The sequence below is a fragment of the Cynocephalus volans genome, chromosome 8 (genome assembly GCF_027409185.1).
Source record: "Cynocephalus volans isolate mCynVol1 chromosome 8, mCynVol1.pri, whole genome shotgun sequence".
NCBI classification, from domain to species: domain Eukaryota; kingdom Metazoa; phylum Chordata; class Mammalia; order Dermoptera; family Cynocephalidae; genus Cynocephalus; species Cynocephalus volans.
In genome coordinates, this window is record NC_084467.1 from 76,480,878 (window position 1) to 76,494,161 (window position 13,284).

A 13,284-nucleotide genomic window follows, 5' to 3' on the forward strand; every position below is an offset into this window, starting at 1 on the left:
ATTCCTAGAAACAGACTGTCCCTGAAAGTATTCTTCTGAGGCATGCTTTTAGGTTTGTGTGCACTTCTGTGAAGAGGGACTGCCAAAAACTCCACCAAGCAGTGTGGAATTTTCACCCTTTCAGCCTGCCCTGTGGAAGTAGTCCAGTTGAGGATACTAAGAAATGTATCAGGGAGCTATATAAGAGGAGTCAATATTCATTTTTTTTCTTTGAATGAATGACTTATTAATGAGAAAGCAACCTGCTTCCTCTTTCCTCTTTTCGAATTTCTCCTCAAATCCCAAGGGAACTTTGAATATCACTAAGTTACTTGGCAGCTTAGGGTTAGGTCAAAATTGTAAGCATTTGGGTTTGGAAAGAGCAGGTTGTCTGCCTGTGTGATAAGGAGTCCCCAGATACCAGTGTCTTCTCTCAAGAATGCAGGCAAGAACATACCCACCTCTGTGCCTCTGTGCAGGGGGTACCCTGAGTCAGTGAAAAGCCAACGCAAACCATGGAACCAGCAACGAATTCTGTTGGGCCCTGTAATTTTGTTGTGAAAACTTGATTCCAGTGAGATGATACACAATAAGTTCCTTGAGGAAAAGGACTGTATCATTAATTTTATATCACGAGGGTCAAACCCAGGACTTGATATATAGGAAATGCTTAAAATATGATGTTGTTCATGTCTGTGGTGGTTAATTTTATCTGTCAACTTGGCTGGGCCATGGTACCCAGCTATTTGGTCAAACATGTCTAGGTGCCGCTTTGAAGATATTTTTTAGATGAGATGAACATTTAAATCAGTAAACTTTGAGTAAAGCAGATCATCCTCTGTGATGGTCAATTTTATGTGCCATAATGTAGGAGGGCCTCATCCAATCAGTTGAAGGCCTTAAGAAAAAGACTAACCTCCCCTGAGGAAGAGGGAATTCTGCCAGCAGAAGGCCTTCAGAATTGAACTACAACGTCAACTCCTCCCTGGGCTCCAACCTGCCAGCCTACCCTGCAGATTTTGGATTTGCCGGCCTCCACAATTGTGAGAGCCAATTCCATATGAATGAATGCATGCCTTCAGCATCTTTGCTTTATTCTGATGCTTTCCGCTACCCACCCCCAAGTCCAATGAAGTGAGGGAGACCACTCTGTCTCTGCCCTAAAATCCCAAATAGTCTTCTCTTCAGAAAATGAAAGCCTCAATACTGGCAAGGTTGACAAGCCAGGGGAAAGATAACCTGGGGGCGGTGGAGGAGAAGAATCCAGCAACCCTTCTCAAAATCCTTGTTAATGTCCAATGTAAAAATCGTTGGCTTGATTTAAATGCCTTTGTTGGGTTCCAAAACCACATCACCACCATCACCACCAGCTAACCCTGCCGTGGGCCTGAGAGGCTGAAGACCACTTTTCAGCCTGATGTGATTTCTAACAGCTGAGATATTAAAACACTGAAAAACGGGGTTTATAATGGAAATGCTGACAGACTATTAACTATAGCAGCACTGCTCTAATAAATGGAATGGCCTGTCATAATCTCTAGTTCATAAATATGCAAATACAAGACTGGGGATTTGCTCCAAAGGATGTCTCTATAATTTTAACTGACCTTTACTGATACCAAATGAGCCTGTTGCTTCTGTTTTTGTAGATTGGATATAAAGTACAGGAAATCCAACCGCCTGTCGGCCTAAAGTATATAAAGTTTAAACTGCCAGCTTCGAAACTCTGGGCTCAGATTCCACTTCTCTTCACATTCACACTCTTTATTGACATTTTCATTTTTTTTTCCCAGGGGGTGGAAGCTGAGTGGGGGTGAAATCAAACATTGTTCATCCCCCTTTCCCCCCCACATTATTTCCACATGTCACAGCGCCTGCCCGGCCAAAATTCATGGATCGCCTCAAGGACAAACAGGCCATCTACGCTGAATTATAAATTTGAGTTTTATCCAGTTTTCTGCTTTTGGACCAAATGGGCGGCAAATCCAGTGACTTCATATTTAATAACCTAGATGTCATTTGTCCTGTGTCTTTCAGCACAGAGTAAAGAGTTGGATGGCTAGCGGTTTTGCAGATTTTTTTCCCCCTAATTATTTTAAGCTATTCAGCCTGGTATCCGAACTATTGATGCAGAGCCAAATTGCCAGCAGGGGAGAGATCTGTCCAATCCAGGAGCTAAATGAGTCACTGAGAGTCAATCTGTTTTTCCCTTGCTGCTGGGGTTTCCTCGGGCCCTGGCCTCTGTCTCTCTGCTACACTCACACACAGCGCTGCGGGCTTGGCCCTCACTGGCTTCCAGTGTCTCTCATCTCCTGCCTCAGCCCCACTTGCCACAGCTGTTGGTGGCTTCTGACCGGCTGGCTCTGGAAACCCAAGGCCTTGATCACCCTGTAGTTGAGGCCTTGCTTTGATGGGAAATAAGACATCTTGGCCTTGTTGTATTTGCTTCTCTAGTAATACGTCAGGTATCTGGAAAGTAAAGGGCGCTACATAAGCAGAATATACCATGAGGTGCAGTGCCAGTTCACTGGTTCCCCCTGCCCATTCCCTCAGAGTGTTCCTCCTTTTCCTGAGTGTCTATATGAAGTCCTCGGAAACAGAATGCTACATTAGGTTGTAGAAAAACAAAACATAAAGGTGAAGTGGAAGGAAGTGTGGATGCAGTGGGGGTGGTGGCCGGGAGGAAAGCCACCAGCATAAGCCAGAGGCCACTGAAGTGGTAGCTCTTCAAGCACTGGCGAGAAAACTCATAGTGCTCTGAATAACCTATTTTTTTTTTTCAACCGAAACATTCTATTTCAAGCAATATTTACTAAAAAACAAAATCCTTGAATTATTCTTTGTAGGGTCGTTATTCAATTACACATAAATATGTAGCTGACTTGAGGGCTGCAAGTAAGATTGAGATAACTGGTATTTCATGGTAAATGATTAAATTAGCTGACACAGTTATATCGTGAACTTTGCCATTAGGACTGACATTTTTGTGCAGAGTGCATTGAGGACTGTGGGTAATCTAAACAGCCATGAGTTTTTTCTCTTTAAAACTCAAAACGCCATCAAGGAGCAGTCTTTTCTGTAAATGTGAAGAGGAGTTGATATAGAGTTTGAGAACAACCACAGCAAAGCTGAACTGCCCTAGGGATATGCAGGAATCAGAGAACTCAGGGCTCCTTAGGGTAGTCAACGCTGTACCCCCAAAATATGTATAACAATTATGCTTAAATAAAAAATAAATATTTAAGAAAAAAAGAAAAGCGGGCTGGGGGTAGGAGGAGGAGAAAGATTGATTAAATGATTTACTATAATTTTCAGATAGAAATACTGGGGGGAAAAAACTCAAAATGTGCAGAGTTGTTTCTTTTTCACAGTGAAGTCTCAGAGGAATGAAAGCTTTGTTCCCAAAGGGCAGCCAGTTCTATTTGTGTAGTTGCAACAAATGTTGCCTTTTTACATATTCATGCTGATTTTTAGTCTTCCTGTTCCTAGCTAGCAAGGTGGCAAGGGCGGTTAGAGAAGAGAGTCAAATTTCTGAAACACAGAAAAACGTCTCGCTGAAATCAGGCGTGTATTAGTGAATCATTTTTCTTTTTCTTTTTTTTCCTGTGGTCGCTCTTGTGATGGGATCAACCCTTTAGATCCTTAGCTTTTGTAGAGGGGTTTCCGGATTTCGGGGATCCTGGCTGGTCTGGGGAGCACTCCCACCATCTTAGCCTGAAGTAATTAACTAAAAAATAAAGGCCTCATTTTTTCTTTTCACATTTTGAACCACTAGATCACCTAATATACTAGGCATGACACACCAGTTTTCAGATCATTAGTATAAAGCATCTTCCGCAAGAGGCAATAAAATGTCGCTTTATAAAAGTCAGCTACAGTTACACTGCATTCAGAAAGCAGGAATCTCTCTGAAAAGAAATTTACATGAAAACAGTCCCATTGTTTGAGAACTTAGGCAAATGTTGTACAAAAGGGTTTGATAGTGATTTAAGAAAATTAAATCTTTATCACTGCCTCAATGGTTTCCTGAGAAACTTGGTAACCTCTAAAGAATTCCATTGCACTTTTTTTTAAAGTGTAAAATATAGACATTTCAATCTTTTCCCTGTAAACTTTGAACTTCTTCCTAAACTTCAAAGCCTCCTATAATAAATGACCTACAGAGAGTGTAGTGCTTTTTGGTTTAACACCTAAGAGGATCACTTATTACTAGTTAAGAAAATTGAGGATAGTGACCATAGCTCCAAGTATTTTGAACACCGTAAACTGTTTCTCCCATGGGTGTGGCTTTTAGGGACCACACGGGGATACATACCCCTCAGTGCTCAATCAGCAGAAGATGACGCTCTAAGCGTCTCACTCCGTGTTGATTGCCTCTGAACTCCCTCTAGGAATCTGGATGTGTCCATTATCACATGTTCAAACAATGGATCACCTGTGTCAGGAATCTGATTTCTGCAGAAAGGCATTAAGGGGATAGGTGAAGAATAGGGTATCTTGGACCAAACGTTGTGACATTTCCCTTTGATTTTTACTTTTTAAAAATTCTTTTGCATTTACTACCCAGAGACTGTCTGGCTTTGGTGCCCTCAGTTTATTTTCTTCTGCTTTTTCTCCTAATTCAGTGTGGAAGATGATCAAAGTATAGAGTTTCTTCTACCCCAGAGGTTGGCATTTCTGCAGGCACAAATGAGCTTGATTTTCAAGCACCAGTCTTTGAACACAAGGAATTCCTTTAATGATCATGCCAGGCTATCTAGACTTTGGAATCTAGACACTTTGAGTCCCAGCTCTGCCATTTATCAGCTTTGATAATTTGGGCAAGCCATTTTAACCTCTTTAAGCCTCAGTTTTCCTCTTCTGTAAACGGGAATACTAATCATAATTATAATCATAATCCTGTCTCATCAGATAAAAAGAAAACCGAGCAAACTGCCATTTGTGTACTCTAATATGTGTAGGTACATATGCATTTATTTTATGCTGATATCATTATACTATATAATATATAAGTAACAAAATACACAAAAATGGAAATTAAATAATCAGATTTCAAAATAAATGGAAATAAATATTTTAATATTTTCTTCCCATCATGCGCATATCTTGGGTGCATAAACCCACTATGGAGAACCGTAATGCATGTGATGTGCTTAGCACACTGCCTGGCATAAAGTAGTACTTAGCACATGCTGGGTATGATTTATTTTCACGCCTAAAGAAAAATCTAATTGGAGGGCCTCTGACCATTCTTAAAATGGAGAACACTCAGTCTCATTCTGGCTTCTTTTTTTGACATTACTTTGCTCTTCTATAGGTAGCAGAGAACAGCTGTGTTACCTCAGGCTCCTCCAAGATAGGGGCATCTCATTGCCCAATTCTGGTCAGCATTTTCTTCTGCTAGGAGATGCTCTACATTCACAATTATTTCCCACAGGGACTCAAGTTCCAAGGAGGATTGGTGGCTTCCCTTCTTTAGACAGGCAGTGAAGATAGAGTTGTGTCCCCTGGTGTGAGGCTGGGTGACATTGCCTCCTTGAGAAATGAAAACTTTATCATAAGAATCTGTGCAAATGGGGAGGAAAATGAGGACAGATATAAAATTGGAGGAAAACAGAAATCTCTGTTCTGTTTCTTAATTATACTTTTATTGCAATCAGTACTGTCCTTGGCATTACTTATCATACGCAATAGCTAAGACAAACTGATTTTGGATTTTATTGTTGTGGCATTGAGTATAAGTCTAGAAATGTGAATAAATACTCTTGGTATGCATGCTTCTAATTTTACACTCATTCATTTTTTATTCCTAAGCATTGGTATATCTACTTATCATTTAGATACATGCCAGGCACTCTGCTAGGCACTATTTTGAGTATGAATTTATCTTCTGAACAAAGAGAAACAAGCCAAAGGAAATGATAGAAATAAGTAAACTAAAGAGCCACTCAGAAACTTGGGATTTGCTAGGGAATTTTGTGTGAACCAAGTGATAATTTACCACACACTTTTAAATTAGTGTTAGTGATTCTTAACCTTTCTCCTTGGAAATTTGTGTGTGTGCGTATGTGTGGCTGGCTAGTAAGGGGATCTGAAGCTTTGACCTTGATGTTAGCCTCATGCTCTAACCAAGAGAGCTAACTGGCCAGCCCTTTAGAAACTCTTCCGTTACTTATAATGTAAAACCTTAGCAAAAGTCTTAAAATATTGAGAAAAAATTAGGGAATTAAGGGCACAATAGGAATTTTCATTCATCTTGATAAAAGCACACAGTATGTATTTTAATTCTATTTTGGTTATTCTGAATCTACTGTGTATCCAAGCTTAAAGATTTCCATTATGTTACTTTTCTGTTGGCTTTACTCTTCTTGAAGCATAAGATCTTAATGTAGAGAGTGCTGGTGTGTATGTGTTTGTGTGTGTGTTTGTGTTAGACAATTCTGATTTTCCTCTTATTTCTGCACACAGAGAAGACCACACTTCCTGGTACTTAGGGGGACTTGTGACTAGTTCTAGCTAGTGGGCTTTAAGCTGAAGTGGGTGGTGTTCACTCTGGTGTAGGCATGGAAGAGGGCTAATGAGACCCTCCTTGTCTCCTCTTCTTTCTGCTGTGTGGACACGACCAGGTGGTGTAATCTCACTCAACCTGGGTCCCTGAGGGACTGCGTGGAGCTGCAGCCTGGGTGCCATATAAGCAGAGCATCTCACTAACCTGTGATGAGCATGTATTGGAACAGGAAAAAAAACCCTTGGGTTTTGAGAATCCATTGGGCTTTCAGGGTTAATTTGTTACCTCGGCATAACCCATTCTACCCTGACAGTCACAGAGTTTTTATGTTTTTGTTTTTCCTAGAAGTGGGATATCTACATCTTTCTCCAAAAACATTCTGCTGTGAGAAACGATGAGCCAAGAACTGAGATTTGAAGCCATCAGGGGACTAATGTAAGAGCAACTTAAAAGAATATCTAGAAAAAGGACTCAAATACTTGAAATACAAATAAACGTCTTGTTGGCCAATTGTGTATCATCAGATGTTGGCCAGTCAGTACCGTCTGGTGATTCTTTAAGGGGTTCATCTAAGGAATCTGAGCTGTGACAAGACTTCCTCTATTACAGAATGGAGAAAAGCACCCATTCAGGCTTTCAAAAGCAAGAAATGAAGGGTGCCTTTCCAGTATGAGGCTTTTAGGAACTTGAAAAGTAAAGAATGTATACCATGAATATTTCTAGGCATGATGATCACTTAGGTCCCTGAGAAAGAGATCCAGAAGAGTGAACCACAAATGAAAGCAAACAGAACTTGTCAACAAGAAAGTTCTGATGGAAAAATGACATTTTGGGCAAAAACTGTCATCAAGAATGTATCTAGTGTAACATTTTTCTTCCTAGAACTAACATGCTATTAGAAGAGGTGAACTAATCTCCTTAAATTGTTAACTAAGAGACCTCATGTAATAAAACCCTTATGAGTAAAGAGAATTATAATAGATATTCTGAGTTTTAAAAAGAATGACATTTCTGAGCCCCCTAATGGCCTGGGAGCAATGGTGGCATGGTAGGGTCTAAGACTGACTTGTTGATCTGTGAGGCTCTTTTAAATGTACTTTTAAGGCTGCTTTCTCCCTAATCTTAAACACTTGACCTTTGAGTCTGATATTCTTCACTATTATTAGATTAGATGATTAGTTATTAAATATACTGTCTCCAGTAAATAGGTAATTGTATAATGTAATGGCCCTCAGCTTTTCAGGCCATGTTCCCATGACATTTAAAGTAAGAACACTGAGTCCTGTTGTAGTAGGAATGTTTAACCCTTTCTCAGGGCAGAAGAATGTACAGAGATTTATCTGGGTCTCTCATTCAAGCTCACTAAAGGAAGGACAGTTAAAAGTGTAGAATGCCATTTTTGAGAGCTACCGAACTCAAAGATCACAAAATTTTTATTGCATTTATGCCCACATAATAGGAGCGAATAACACATAAACCAACATTTTCTCTCTGACAAGCTGGGCACGATGAACACAATCTAGGTCCTCACTAGGTTTTGTGTTGGGTGCTTAAGAAAAGCTTGTAGTGCTATTTTGCAACTAAAAGCACACAGGTGTTGAAATACTAAATGTTTCTATTGCTTTTTGCCAAGTTTGGCCAGGCATGAAGAGGTGTGAATGGAGAGAGGAAGAAGAACAGAGGGAGAGACAGGATTTAGCATGTTTTAGTCCTTAATATGCACCAAGCACTGTGTTAGGCATTTTGTATACACAGACTTATTTAATCAGCCCCTAAGTAGAAATAAAGTTTATATTATTAGCTCTCATTTTGTATTTAAGGAACCTGAGGCTCAGAGAAGTTAAACTGAATTGAGATTTGTAATTGGGTCTGTTTGATTTCAGACTCCTTCTTCTTTCCTATATCTCACATCAGCTTCCTTTTATTAAGTGCCTACTGTGTGTCGATGTGGTGTTACTCATGTTGCCAAAAAGGGGAAAACGGTCATGGAAATCTAGGTATCAATTATCCATCTGACATTTTTTTAATTGAGTGCCTACTGTGTTCCCAGAAGCATACTGTGAAGAATACAAAAGAAGCATTGAGACAAAATTATCTTCCCTCAAATCAGAGGTTGCAATCTATTTGAGAAGGCAAAGCAACATGTATAAAACAATTGCTAAATTGGGTGCTATGAAAGGTAAATCTAAAAGTTACCAAAGGTAGAGGGAACTATGGTTTGGAGATGATGACTGAAACCTGAGGGAATATCATCCTGTAAAATAGCCAAGAGTTGGATAGAAAGGGCATTTCAGTTGTGAAACGTGGGAAGACATGAGCCAGGGCATTATGTCCATGTCACACAGGGAGACTAGCCTGGTTGGGGAGGAGATGGCCACCCTGATTGCCTCCTCCAGCCCTGCTCTGGATGATCCTCTGTGCTCCTCTCTTACTGCCTTCATCACGTGGAAGTAATTAACCACATGCGGTATACACACGTCCATCTCCCTGTGAATACCTCAAAAATAGGGACTGCACCCTGCTCATCCTTTTAATTCCCAATGTTTAAAGCAGTGCCCAGTGCCTATCTTAGTCTGTTTTCTGTTGCTTATAACAGAATACCTGAAACTGGGTAATCTATAAAGCAAAAAAATTTATTTCTTCAGTTTTGGGGGCTGCTAAGTCCAAGGTAAAGGGGGTGCATCTGGTGAGGGCTTTCTCCCTGGCGGGGACTCTGCAGAGTCCCAGGCAACACAGGGCATCACATGGCGAGAGGGCTGAGTGTGCTAGTGTGCTTCTGCTTCTCCTTATAAAGTCTCTGGTCTACTCCCATGGTAACCATTAATCCATGAATGGATTAATCCACTCATGAGGGCGGAGCCCTCATGATCCAGTCACCTCTTAAAAGTCCTCACCTTTCAAATACTGTAGTCAGATTTCCCAACCCTTAATACTGTTACAATGGGGATTAAGTTTCAACATGAGATTTGGAGGGGACATTCAAACCATAGCAGTGCCTATTAGATACTGAATAAATACTTGTGAAATGGATAGAAAGAAAGATGGATACTGGATGAAAGGTTGAAGGTAGGTGATAGACTTAGCGAAAAGAATGGGAGCCAGATTGACACAAAGGCAAGAAAAACGTTGAACCAGATACAACAGTAAAATATTCTTGATTGATTATGTAAACAGGATAAAAATAGTGTTCATGAATGGATTAGGATGGAGGAAGACTAGGAAAACTGAGGTGATAAGAGCATGCACCAGTAAAAGAAGGAACTGGGAGGTGAGAAGTGGGAAGAACGGAGAATTGGAAGTCAGAGAGTGGAAGCAGCAATAGGCTTTGGTTAGAAATCTGATGTGAGGGAGAAGGGAGAATGGGAGACCTATAGCAAGAAATGTGGATGCAGGAAAAAGGATATTGTTTCAGGAAATAAGGAGCTCACTTTAGACAAGTTGAAGATTTTAAAAATGAGCTTAAATGATTATGCTGAGTGATAAGTGATAAGAGGAATATTCAGAGTGATTTTAAGCATTTGGAAAAATACATGGAAAGAGGCTGGCAGTGTGGACATGGGTGGCTGGATAGGCTCAATGTTCTGCTTGTTGGAATCTGAGTCCAGATGTGTCTGGGGATGAATGACTACCGCATAAATTCTCGGAGATTTTGGATTCTGCCAGGAAGCCATAGGAAAAGTTTGAGGTATGAAATAATCCACTTGATTTAATTCACTACGAGATTTCCTAAGGCCTTGGTGTGTGGTTCATTCTCTGATTAATCATATTAAGCTAATATTTGAAGCCTCTTGACTGATGATGAGTGATTCCCAGACAAAGGCATCCTGATGGTCTACCAGTGCATTAGATTTCTACCCTGGTTGACTTGACCTTCTTGACACACACACACACACACACACCTGGTTGACTTGACCTTCTTGACACACACACACACACACACACACACCCCCCACACACTTGTAGTCAGTCTGGATTTCTTGCCATTCGGGATGGTCTTACATCACCAGAGTATTCTCGCACTCAATGTAGAGCCAAAACAATGGTTAGAGTTCTTATCACAGCACACCACACCCTCTTAAAGACAAGGAACACAAACCACAGGCCACGCAACTTCGCAGAGCCAAGAGCCAAGCCCAAATCATGACTCAGAACTCTAGACGTCAGTCATTTCTCCTGTTCAGGAGGACACTCCTTTTTTGAACTCAAAACAAACCTGTAGGTAAACATCCGCCTCCCCAGTACTCCCAAACGACTTGAGGCACAGAGAACTCTGTATTGAATAGGACACGCTTGTGGATTTTTACGGTAAGTTTCCAAAAATAAAAGCACAGACGTTTCCGCTCACATTTATTTGTTATAATAGCTACAGGACCAAGTAGAAATACATATCATCCTGGGAGTACAGAGTGCACAAAGAGGGGATCTTGCCCACTTTCATAAACATCATGGAGCATAGTTAGCTCAGAATCCTACAGAGTCCACTTGGCATATTTATAGAGTTCAGACCCACACCACTGCGTCAGGATGGTTTAAGGTTTGGGGAACAGGTTTCCCAACTGACAAATAGCATAATTAGGCATAATGTCTTAAGCGAACATATTAACTTTGGCTTTGAACAGTGTGCAAGCCTCGGCTTCCGCAATAACAACCTAATCTCATGTGGGAGCCACCCCAGGCTTCACTTGAACACAGGCGCTGTTCGTCCACCCGCAGATAAAGCTCGGAATGGTTTTATTTATATCGTCCTTGTTAGTCATGCAGTCTGTGTGCAAACAAAACAACATTATTCTTATCTCCTTCCCGGAAAGTTTAATTCATTAGCAATTAAAAGCCGGTGCAGAAAAAGGGCCAGGCAGCAGGAAGAGGCTCTTCCTAGTACAACACACCCTGACAGAGCGATCTGTGGGGGCAACTCTCACCAATAACAGCACCACGACATTTGCTGAATTGCTGCACAGCCTTGTTTTTAATAAATAGTTTACCCGTGTAAGGATTAGCCTGCTGTAATTAAATAAGATAATGTAGCCAACAATCTCTTCAAAAATACCCTGTTGAAACTTGCTGCCCTCAGGCTCTTGCCAGAGCCCATTCCTGCCTCCTGCTCCCTGCCCCCTCCCCGGTCTGGCTTGTAGTTAGGGGAGGTTGCCTCTGGGCCATGTTCCTGCTGCGTGGCAGAGACTTAGTAGGAGTGTCTTGGTCCTAGCAGCTGGTTAAGGCCTCAGGACTGAATGAGTTCTCTTTGGAACAGGGATGAGCCTGACCACTTCCTTTGCTATCTTAAGGTTGGGAACTCAAGAATAGCAAACCTGGACTGCTCTGTCAACAAGTCATGCTCAGTGCAAGGTAACAAGGAAACAGTGAGAGTGGGGGTGGGGTGGGGAAGCGGAAGATGGGAACCCTCTGCACTTTCTGTCTGACTTTTCTATAAACCTAAAGCAGCTCTAAAAAACAGTCTGTTATTAAAAACAAAAATAAGTCAGGCTAACCCATGGTTCTGGAATGTGAGGGGCCAAGATTTATTTTTAAAAGACTTTTTCTTCTTCACCATGAGAGGTTGAATGGGAGGAAGCTCTGAGATTTGGAGGGGGCAGGGAGCAGGAGGCAGGAAGCCCCCAGCTCAGGAATAAGAAACAAAACATGCTCTGGCGGCCCCCACAGGTAGGGCGGGAGTGAGCCTTTACCCATCTGAGGTGCCCAAACCTGTAGCAAACAGTACTTCCATTCATTTGTTTGGCATTGCATGGGTCAAAACTGTTCCTTAAATATTTTACTTTAAACTGCTTAATTTTATAGGTCAGCCTCAGAGCTGTTGAAGGAATGCTTATTAAAAACAATAAACAGTTTTAGAAATAGGTTGGGTCTAAAATAAATAAGTTTGATATAGCAATAATCCCTCTTAAGGCTAGTGGGGGACTTCAGTCATGATTTGGGGCCAACTTTGCCTGCTCCTAAGTGGTCATGAAAGAGTTATGTGATGAAACCCCAGCAAGGCAGGTAGTAGAAGTTTTAATCCCAGCTGCTGCCCTTGGGGGTAAGAGGAAGAGATATTCGATAGTCCAAAGCAGAAAGTAAATATAGAGTAAATTACTTCCATGTAATTGAGGAGATTATTTCAAGTAGATTGGAACTTGGATAGTTTCTTTTCAAAACCTGGGGTTGACTTGTAAATCTCCCATCCTGGCTTCAAGGTGGCACCAAGGGAAGGAGCAATTTCTGGCTTTCAAGCGCAGCTACAACTGACATATTTTGTAAAGTCAAAGCTAAACATCTTTAATACTTAAATTACTCAGATCTGTGCAGTAGTTATTAGGAACAGAAATATAGAGAGATAAGAAATGTAGCCAATGGAAAGACACCAATATAAAAATCTGAACTGTTAGCCCTGGTAAACAAAAAACAGAAAACTCTTTGCAATGAATATAATCACCCTCATTCAAAGAAATAGTCAATTTGATTTGAAATGGGGTGGAAAAGCACAGGAGTGGATCTGTGTAAGACACCTCAAAGAATTATTGTACATTTTTTCATATAATGAGTAAATTTTTCCAGTAACTTCTGTTCTTTGGTTCTAATGCTCACTCTTAATGCCAGTATGAATATGCCCCAATCCTGTTTCCACATGGTCATCTTTCTAATATTTGTCTCCTTTCCTGAGTGTGTAGGCCCTAGAACTAAAGAAGTCTTGTCGAGATTCATGGCTGTCTCCTATCTATCCCCTCTGACTCAGGACAGGTTGCCTGGCCTCTCTCAGCCCTTGTTTTCTTATTTGTGAAATGAGGATAATAATAGTACTTGCT